This window comes from Sus scrofa, chromosome 7 (genome assembly GCF_000003025.6).
Source record: "Sus scrofa isolate TJ Tabasco breed Duroc chromosome 7, Sscrofa11.1, whole genome shotgun sequence".
Classification (NCBI taxonomy): domain Eukaryota; kingdom Metazoa; phylum Chordata; class Mammalia; order Artiodactyla; family Suidae; genus Sus; species Sus scrofa.
This window is the reverse complement of record NC_010449.5, coordinates 23,467,087-23,476,064: the sequence shown is the minus strand read 5'-3', so window position 1 is coordinate 23,476,064 and position 8,978 is coordinate 23,467,087. Positions and strand designations below refer to the sequence as shown.

The 8,978-nt window shown below is 46.0% G+C and overlaps 1 long non-coding RNA gene across 1 annotated transcript; it reads right to left on the bottom strand.

Annotated features, from left to right (window-relative positions):
- Positions 2,863-6,783, bottom strand: LOC100520572. Its single transcript, XR_304364.3, has 4 exons — positions 6,641-6,783; positions 6,353-6,480; positions 3,567-3,943; positions 2,863-3,227 (listed from the first exon to the last, which is right to left on the bottom strand). It is a non-coding gene; the product is annotated as an uncharacterized LOC100520572 (long non-coding RNA).

Below are 8,978 nucleotides of genomic sequence, written 5' to 3'. Positions count from 1 at the left end.
CCTTCCTGGCCATGTCACACCTCATCCTGCACAGGTTTTCATTTGCCTGGCATTTCCTATTCTCCACCTTGTAAATGCCTGCTAACTCTTTACAGTCTGAGAGTCAAAGCCATTTTCTACGTGAGTCAGCCTTTCCTCCCCTTGGTCAAGTTATATGTTTCCTCCTAGGGCACTTTAATTTGTAGTGCTTGACAGGATGATGGGAACTCCATTATTTTAAGTAAAGGATTGGGACTATTAAAAGCTGAAGGGGAGATAACCGATAGACTAGTTACTGCCTTCAAGAATAAAGCTAGGGAGTTCCCACTGTGGCTCAGAGGTAATGAACCCGACTAGTATCCATGAGCATGGGGGCTCAATCCCTGGCCTCAATCAGTGGGTTAGGGATCTGGTGTTGCCATGAGCTGTGGTGTAGGTTGCAGATGCAGCTCCAATCTGGCATTGCTGTGGCTATGGTGTAGGCCAGCAGCTGTAGCTCTGATTCAACCCCTAGTCTGGGAACCTCATATGTCGCGAGTGCGGCCCTAAAAAGCAAAAAAAAAAAAAAAAAAACAATAATAGAACTATTTATAGCTTTATATTTTTTAATATGTATGACCTTATTTATTTATTTTCTCACATTGCATGTTCCATCATAATTGACTAGACAGAGTTCCCAGTGCTACACAGCAGGATCCCATTGCTAACCCATCCTGAAGGCAACATTCTGCGTCTATTTACCCCAAGCTCCCAGTCCCTCCCACTCCCTCCCACTCCCCCTTGGCAACCACAAGTCTATTCTGCAAGTCCATGATCTTCTTTTCTGTGGAAAGTTTCTTTGTGCCATATATTAGATCCCAGATATAAGTGATATCATATGGTGTTTGTCTTTCTCTTTCTGACTTACTTCACTCAGTATGAGAATCTCTAGTTCCATCCATGTTGCTGCAAATGGCATTATTTTGTTCTTTTTTATGGATAAGTAGTATTCCATTGTGTATATATACCACATCTTCCTGATCCGATCATCTATCAGTGGACATTTGGGTTGATTCCACGTCCTGACGGTTGTGAATAGTGCTGCAGTGAACATGCGGGTGCATGTTTCTTTTTTAAGTAGAATTTTGTCCGGATATATGCCCAAGAGTGAGATTGCCGGGTTATGTGGTAGTTCTATGTATAGTTTTCTAAGATACCTCCATACGTTTCTCCATAGTGGTTGTACCAGCTTACATTCCCACCAACAGTGTAGGAGGGTTCCCTTTTCTCCACACCACCTCCAGCATTTGTTATTTGTGGACTTATTAAAGATGGCCATTCTAACTGGTGTGAGGTGGTATCTCATGGTAGTTTTGATTTGCATTTCTCTAATAATCAGTGATGTTGAGCATTGTTTCAAGTGCTTGTTGGCCTTGGAGAAATGTCTATTCAGGTCCTTTGCCCATTTTTCAGTTGGGTTGTTGGCTTTTTTGCTGTTGAGACTATTTATGGCTTTAAAAACTCTATTATATATAACTAAATTTTTTCCCTGGAATAAACTTACAAACAGTGAAATGCACAGATTTTAATTATTCCATTAGATGAGTTTTGATAGATGTATTTACTTGTGTAACCAATAGCCCAGCCAAGATATAAAACATTTTATCATCCAGAAAGTTCCCCCTTCTAAAAATTCTCACCTGTGGGAAATCAGTGATCTGCTCTGTCACTGTAGATTAGTTCTCTTCTTTTCTTTTTTTTTTTTAATTTTTTTTCTTTTTTTTTTTTTTTAGGACCGCACCCATGGCATATTGAAGTCCCCAGGCTGGCAGCTGCTGGCCTACGCCACAGCCACAGCCACAGCAATGTGGGATCTGAGCTGTGTCTGCGACCTACACCACACAGCTCATGGCAACACTGGATCCTTAACCCACCGAGAGAGGCCAGGGATCAAACCCAAATCCTCATGGGTACTAGTTGGGTTCATTACTGCTCAGCCATGACGGGAACTCCCAGATTAGTTCTGTTCTTGAATTTCATACAATGGAATCATACAGTAGGTTCTTTGCATTTGGTTTCTATACAGCTGTTTAAAACTGTTTTGTTAATAATATTGCAAAATGTATATAAACAGCCTTGGTCCTATTAAGAAGGCTCTGGCAAAGGTCCAGCTATGAGAACCATGACAAGGGCTGAGCTGATGAAACAAGGGTGTGTGATTCATTGTGATTCATTCACAAGGAAGGGTCAGTGAGTGCGTGTATGAGCAAGCTGCACCAAAACCCTTGACAAGGCCGTGGCTTTCAGCAAGAGCACAGCCCTGACACATGGGTTTATGTCCCTGTTCTGAGACCTGGTTTTGCAGGGACTGCTGAGAACCTGGCTTCTGGCAGCACAGGCTGGGCCCGCCCTTGTAGAAACTGGGAGCATGTTCTCCCTGCCCAGGACCGTTCCTGGGGCTGGGAGCCCACAGGCGAGAAAGGTGGTGACTCACACCTGTCTTCCCAGTAATAGTAAAGAGCCCGAGCCCAGAGCAGACCTGAGTAGCCAGGGACACAGGGAAGGTGGCCAAGCCCCATGAGCAAGACCTTCTCTACTTCACAACCTGCGCGGTTGCTCCCCGGCCCCCTTGTGCTGCAGACTGGCTCAGAGACTTTTTTCCCCTTATACAACACAAGCCTGTGATGTGTAGCACTCGCCTTCTCCATCTTCCCTGATTCCATTCCCTGATTCATCAGCCCAGAGGCCTCCGGGGAATGAGGACAGAATGGGGAAGAAAATGAGACACATATAAAGTCTGGGTTTCACTCTGGGGATTTGAGAGCTGGGAGAACAAAGAGAAGAGGGGTCTTTAGGGTATAAAGAACCTCTGTTCACCATAATACATAAATACACCTAGAGAGTCTGGTTCCACATATATCAGAATTGTTTATTTAATAATTCGTTCACAGCTACAGCCTCCTTGTTTTGGTCTGGAAAAACCAAGTGGGAAGGAGGACAGTCAGAGGCTGAAATGGAGCTGGGAGGGACAGTCCTTCGGACAGGAGGAATACTCAGGCTCCCCCAGGTCAGCCCCCTACCCCCACACATTGGTGATGCGTCTGCCTTCAGGGAGCTCAGTGCTATTCCCGCCTCCCAGTCAGCTCCATGACTACGGGAGAAGGGTCTCCTCTGAAGTCAGTTGCAGTTGCCCTGGTCCCGTAGGGGCTTGGCCATGCAGTTGGTAAGAGATTAACATCGAAGAGGTTTCTGAGGCCTGGAGAGTTTCTCTAGAAAACAAAAGGCTGAATAGTTTTCGGAGTTTTGCCCCCTCTTCCAGTGGCTCTCCAGTCCCAGGAGTCCCCTTCTTGCCAGCTCTTCCGTCCTCATCACTTCCTTTGCCTCCCCCCGACCTCCCCCCCGGAACGTCCCCTCATCAGTTTTCTCTGAATATGTTTTGGCTTTTTGACCTTCTGGCTTGCTGGCTCTGACCTGCTTTCTCTGTGTCTTTTTCTGATTTCTCATCCCTGTTACTCCCACAGTGACCCTGCTCTCTCTACTCCAGCTCCTTCTTTACCTCCCTCCTCTCTTTCCTTTAGAAAAAGGGTTCCCTATAATCAGGCACTCACGAAATGGAAGAGAAGCCCGGTGACGAGAATCACAGCCATTGCAACCGAGGCCAGAGTGACCAGAACAACTTCCCATGGTGTCAGTTGTCCGCTAAGGTTCTCCTCTTTCCTTGGAGGGGCAGTACTTGTGCTGGTGTCACTGGAGGTTATAGCCGTTGTGTTAGTTTCCCTGGACGGTGTGGTTGGTCCGAGGGAGGTGGTCGTGATGTTCCCACTGGAGGTTATAGCTGTTGTGTTAGTTCCCCTGGATGGTGTGGTTGGTCCGAGGGAGGTGGTCGTGATGTTCCCACTGGAGGTTATAGCTGTTGTGTTAGTTCCCCTGGGTGATGTGGTTTGTCCAAGGGTGGTGGCTGTAGTGTTAGCATTAGAAGTTACAGCTAAATGAGAAAGGATAGCTGGTTAGTTCCATTGGAAATTTTGTTTGGCTCTGCAACTGCTATTACTACTCCAACAATAGTAATTGCTATCATTTATTGACTGCTCACTAAGTTCCAGGCACTGTGCTAAGTGCCACGTATGAATTAGCACTTTGAATACTCACAATACCTCCATGAGATAGGAACTGTTATTACCCATTTTATGGATAGGAACATCGAGATTTAGAGAAGTTAAGCAGCTGGTCCAAGGTTAGACAGCTGGCAGGTCATGGGACAGAGATTTAAAGCAAGGCAGCCTGACGCAAGAGCCAGCCCTTAAACCATATACTAGGCGACATCCTAGGTCACATGACCTGAGGTCACAGGTGATATTCCTTCTCTAACCATTCGTGATACTCTCCAGATAAAGAACGTAAAAGAGATAGTTGCAGGGCCCATGCCTACGTATCGAGCTACTCTCCAAACAGGAAGGAATCCTTCTTCTAAAGGAGAAATAATTAAGGGGAATCCATTTGGGAAGGGAAATAACATGCATTTTTACCACTTCTGGGTAATTCTTATGTACACAAAAGTTTGGGAGCCACCAGGTAAGGGACCCCACGTGGCCTTGGCACCGGCCTGTCAGAAAGACACATGTAGCTTGAACAGATAAGATCTCCCAGGATTCTGAGAAGGCACCCAACTTCCTTGGTTAGTAAGTTAGAGATTAGGTGAGGCCCACGCTTTTCCCTCTGTCTCATGCTTATTTCCTACCCTGTTCTGATTTTCCATCCCAATAACAGCCAAACTCTTGGGCCTCTCAGATGCCTAAATACCCTCATCTCATCTATGGCCCTTTTCTTCTGGAATATAATGTAAGTTTTCTTCCCCTTACCTATTCCTTTTTTAGTATTATCTGGACTAACATAAAGATTGCAATTTTTGTTTTTCATTTTTGGCCTCCACACGGCATATAGAGTTCCTGGGCCAGGTATCAGATCCAAGCCGCAGTTTCGACCTAAGCCACAGCTGCAGCAATGCCTGATCCTTAACTTACAGTGCCAGGCTGGGGATCAAACCCATGTCCCTGTGCTCCCAATATGTGGCCGATCCTGTTTTGCCACATCAGGAGCTCCAAGATTGCAAATTTAGATTTAGGAGAAGAGCCCAAAACCTTCTTGTTAATGCCTCTGGTTAGGGTTAGGGTCAGAATCAAGAGAGAAACTAAGTGAGAAATTGAGAGGAGAAATTGGCCTGTAGAGAGGGAGTGGATCTGTTTTGTTTTGTTCTGGGGCATAAAACAAATGAGTCACATTCATGGTGGGTAAAATTCTAGAAGGAATTAAAACTGTGCAAGTGTGGAACAGCATGCCCCCTTACGAGTTTAATTAGAAGCAAGAAGACTGCTGTCAGAAGGACTTCCCGTCGTGGCTCAATGTTAATGAATCCGACTAGGAACCATGAGGTTTCGGGTTCGATCCCTGGCCTTGCTCAGTAGGTTAAGGATCCGGCGTTGTTGTGAGCTGTGGGGTAGGTCGCAGACCCAGCTTGGATTCCGCATTGCTGTCGCTCTGGCATAGGCCAGTGGCTACAGCTCCGATTCGACCCCTAGCCTGGGCACCTCCATATGCCATGGGAGCAGCCCAAAAAATGACAAAAAGACAAAAAAAAAAAAAAGACTGCTGTCAGAGATGTTGGAAATGGCGCCCTGCCTACTGTGGGTCGTTAGAGATTAACTTTAAGGTCCCTTCTGGAGTTCCCGCTGTGGTGGAATTGGATCATCAGCGTCTCTGCAGCAGTAGGATTCAGGTTCAATCCCTGGCCCTGCACAGTGGGTTAAAGGATCCAGCATTGCTGCAGCTGCGGGGTAGGTCACAACTTCAGCTCTGATTTGATCCCTGGCCCAGGAACTCCATGTGCCATGGAGTGGCCAAAAAAGAAAAAAAAAATTAAAACATAAGATCCCTTCCAATTCTCAGAGTTCCTGCTGTGGTGCAGTGGGTTAAGAATCTGACTGCACCAGCTCAGGTCACTGTGGATGTTTGATCCCCGGCCCAGCACAGTGGGTTAAAGGATCCAGTGTTGCTGCAGTTGTGATGTAGCTTGCAGCTGCAGCTCTGATTCAGTCTCTAGCCTGGGAACTTCCATATACCATGGGTGTGGCCATTAAAAAAAAAATCCCTTCCAACTCTAATGCATCTCTATTTGGGATTGATTTATTACAGAGGAAATAGGCCAGACTTCTGGGCAGAAGAGTTGTTACTGGGAACAGAATGGAGAACATGCTGGGTTGGAGTGAAGAGAATAGAGCAAAATAATGGTGAGAATGAGAGCTAACAGGCGAGAATGCACATCCCAGGACTGATCAACATTTTCCCCAAACTCTACTCAGACTTCAGTATTATCTTCTTTTAAACAAAAATCACTCACCGTTTCCTAAGAGTAGTAGAAGATGAAACAGCGGCCAGCATGCAAGGGAAAATGTCTTTCTCTTCATCTTGAGATACTCTGCCTGCCAAGCCTGGAAGGGAGGCCTCGAGTCCCCGATGTGATTAGGCCTAAAAGGGAAGAAAAAACCTGAGGGTCTTGAGAAGGAAGTCTCAAGGTGAAGGTCTGTGGCTGGAGTGCTGGGAGCTTGGGTCTCCAAGAATAGGTCCTCAACCTGAAGAAAAACACCAGTGTGGGGACCTGGGGCTACAGACTGGGGAGGCTGGATACCTGGTCCCTTAAGATCCCTCCACAGAATGTCACCTCTTTCTTTCTCTTTCAAAAAACGTCTTTATAGCATAATCTGGGCTGGGCAAGGACTGGACATGTGGTCTGTTGTTCTCCCTGCTGTGGGCAGGTACCAGAATACCTGAACTCAGAGAGGAGGGGTATAGAGGTCCATGAGAATAGAGAATGACGTGGTCCCACTAGGCAGGGCCTGGGAGGAGCAGGAAGTAGGACATTTCCAGGGGATCAAGTTGTCAAAGTCAAGGGGACCCACCCTCTGAGGCAGAGATGGGGCTAAAAACCTGTTCTAGCTCAAGACCTTGTTTCCTGGAAGAGCTGTTCTGAGTGCCTGGGATGCTGGGTGGGGGCAGGGCGTGTGAGAAGGAAACCTTGATGAACAGAACTTAGTGAGAAAGACACATAAAGTGAGATTCATTGTGAAAGGGGGGGAACTGAGGACCAGACCTCTGGGCATTGGTCAGCATGAGGTAGGCACGAGAATGAGGGGGAAGGAGAAACTCTGGGATCTCTGGGACTTGGTCTGTTGAGGCGCTAGCACCAGGGTACACTGTATCAGTGTTTGCAAAGACCCAAAATTGTGAAACTTTCAGGGTTTTTTTTTTTTTTTTTTTGCAATACTGCTTTTTTTTTTTTTTTTTCTTTTTAGGGCCACACCCACAGCATATGGAGGTTCCCAGGTTAGGGGTTAAATCAGAGCTGTAGCTGACTGCCCACACCAAAGCCATAGCAATGCAGGATCTGAGCCATCTGTGACCTACACCACAGCTCACAGCAACACCAGATCCTTAACCCACTGAGCGAGGCCAGGGATTGAACCCACAACCTCATGGTTCCTAGGCCGATTCGTTTCTGCTGCGCCATGACGGGAACTCCAACAACACAGCCATCATTACAAAATTATATTAGCTTACAATGAACTAAATTGTATTAAAAATAAAGGTTAAAAATACTCAGAACATCAGTGTTCCCATTGTGGCTCAGCGGTAACAAACACAACTAGTATCCACGAGAATGAAGGTTCAATCCCTGGCCTTGCTCAGTGGGTTAAGGATTGGGTGTTACAGCAAGCTGTGGTGTAGGTCTCAGATGTGACTCAGATCTGGTGTTGCTGTGGCTGTGGTGTAGGCTGGCCCCTGCTGCTCTGATTGAACCCCTAGCCTGGGAAATTCCATATCCTGGGGGTACGGCCCTAAAAAATAAAAATTAAAAATAATAAATAAATTGAAGGGTTATAAAAATACTCAAAACTCATCACTTCCTAATCATTTTACTACATTTTACCGTTATGTATGTTCATGAAGTTGTATACGTTTATTTTATCTGTCTGGTGGGGACAGTACATAATTGTGCATTGCACACCTCTTCCCAAATCCATGTTTAGTGATGTCACACTGGTAGCAGTGAGAGCATCTGCACCACAGAAAACTGGTTGTTAAACATTCCCTAACAGGCGCACTGGATGGGACCTTAGGAGAGTAATGACAACTGGAGAGGAATGTTCCTGCCTCCTGTCATCCTTGGTGGAAGTGTTCCTCTTTTGTCTTTGAAGAATTTATAACAACTTATCCACCCTCAGGGGCTTCAGCTGGTTCTTCTCATCAGTGCTGTGTGCCAGACAAGGACAAGCTGAATGATCAAAGAAGTTCCTACCCTTAGGACACTGCCAGTTTGCCAGGAGACTGAGGGCTTACAGTGTAACCTTGTTTAGACACTAGATGAGGCCAGCAGAAATGAATGACAGCTGAAAGAGGAGGATAAAACAAAGACAGTAATGGACTAAGGGGATTGGCAGTTCCTTCATCCACAGTTCATGGCAAAAAGTTGGGGATAGACTGGGAGTTTTAATTTGATACTATGTGTAATCAAAACAAGCTGATTCCACCCCCTCCAGCCATGGAGGCTTCCTGACAGAGCAACCATTTCAGATTCTTTTTTTTTTTAATCTTTTTAGGGCCATGCCCGCAGCATGTGGAAATTCCCAGGCTAGGGGTCCAATCAGAGCTGCAGCTGCTGGCCTACACCACAGCCACAGCAATGCCAGATCTGAGCCACATCTGTGACCTACACCGTAGTTCGTGACAACACTGGATCCTTAACCCACTGAGCAAGGCCAGGGATTGAACCCATGTCCTCGTGGATACTAGTCATGTTCATTACCCATGAGCCGAAACAGGAACTCCCATTTCAGATTCTTGAGATGTTTGGGTGAAAGAATATTCATTGCATTTTGTACTCCAGTAAATAAATAAATTTTTATTTTGGCGCATATATCCTAAGATATGAAAGAGCTGTGAATGACTGAGTTCTAAAAGCAGGAAGA